Raw genomic sequence first — 1,566 nt, 5'->3', positions numbered from 1 at the left:
CTCCCTAACTCCCTGCTCCCTAACTCCCCTCTCCCTAACTCCCCCCTCCCTAACTCCCCCCTCTCTAACTCCCCTATCCCTAACTCCCCCCTCCCTAACTCCCCTCTCCCTAACTCCCCTCTCCCTAGCTCCCCTCTCCCTAACTCCCCCTCCCTAACTCCCCTCTCCCTAGCTCCTCTCTCCCTAACTCCCTGCTTCCTAATTCTGGGAGTGTCCTGCGAGATGGACAGATGCCTCCATGGTGCCTTTCAGGTGGTTGTCACTCCTGTGAGTGCTCTGCTTCCTAATTCTGGGAGTGTCCTGCGAGATGGACAGATGCCTCCATGGTGCCTTTCAGGTGGTTGTCACTCCTGTGAGTGCTCTCCAGGCAGCAGCAGGGGTCCTGTTGTAGGCCCCTGAGCCTGGGAGATAACTGGTTTGCAGCCCCACTGAACAGGAGAGGCTGGCTGGCCACAGAACCCATGACTTTGCTGTAGTTCCTGAGTCCTCTTGTTGCTGATTATCTAAAATCAAACCATTACTCTGCAGGCACTGAGGTTGTGAAACTTCTTTTCACAATGAAGCCAGCATTGAAACTGCTTAAAGCTTTGAGGGGTGTAGGGAGAAGCCTCACATGGGCCCCTTCTGGAAAGGACTTTGTCCATCTTGTGTCTTACCCTCGCTGGTTCATTTCTCTTGTTTCTGGCTGGCAACAAACAAAAGAACCCCCATACCCCCCACCCCCAAAAAAGAACCCAACTTTTTAAAGAACATGCAAACTCTTGCATGCAGCAGGCGCCAGCAGCCCAGCACCCCAGGCAGTCAGTGGTAGCTCATACACCATCATGGGCTGTGGCAAAGGCATCTGATTTGAAACTTTTTTGCAAAATAAAAGTAATTCCTTGGGGTCCTAAAGGAGAGATGAAGCCCAAGGGAAGATGTTCTGGTGCTGAAGTTAAAGGAATTTTCTGGAAGGTACACAGAGTTCTCTTGTCACTAGAAGCAGTCAGTCCCTTGTTTAATCAAAAGTGTCTGAATCCCTGGCATCTCTGCCCCTCTGTTAGCTCTGGGGAATCAGCATGACCTCGAGGTAGCACTGACCACATGGGACTGTTCAAAGTGTGTCCCCCACTGTGCTGAGCTCCTGGGGGAAAGGCCCCTGCCTCTGTCACACTGATTCCCCAGAGGGGCAGAGACGCAGGGACTCAAGGCACCTCTGGTTCCATGTGGTCAGAGGACACGAGCCTCCCGGGTGGGGAGCATGTGCCGCGGTGTAGACGCCAGGAGTCTGGAATGGGAAGGCGTGCAGGGTTGCACAGCGACCTGGGAGGTCCCGCTCCCGGGAGGGCAGCCGGAAAAACCCAGTGAGGCTTTCTCTGCAGGCTGAGACGTTTGTCCTTTACATGGAAGGCATTGGGATCTACTAGAGTTTGAATCCAGGTTTGCTTTTTGGAAGAATCATTCTGTCAGTTTTGTGGAGGGTGATTTGAGATTGTCTTGACCAGGGATCTGTCAAGGGACAGGGAGTCGATATTTTCAGCCTCCACAGTCTATTGGGACCACTCAAGGGTGTAGCCAAAATCAGCA

This window comes from Colobus angolensis, unplaced genomic scaffold (genome assembly GCF_000951035.1).
Source record: "Colobus angolensis palliatus isolate OR3802 unplaced genomic scaffold, Cang.pa_1.0 Scaffold1, whole genome shotgun sequence".
NCBI classification, from domain to species: Eukaryota; Metazoa; Chordata; class Mammalia; order Primates; family Cercopithecidae; genus Colobus; species Colobus angolensis.
Note: the sequence above shows the minus strand (reverse complement) of the source record.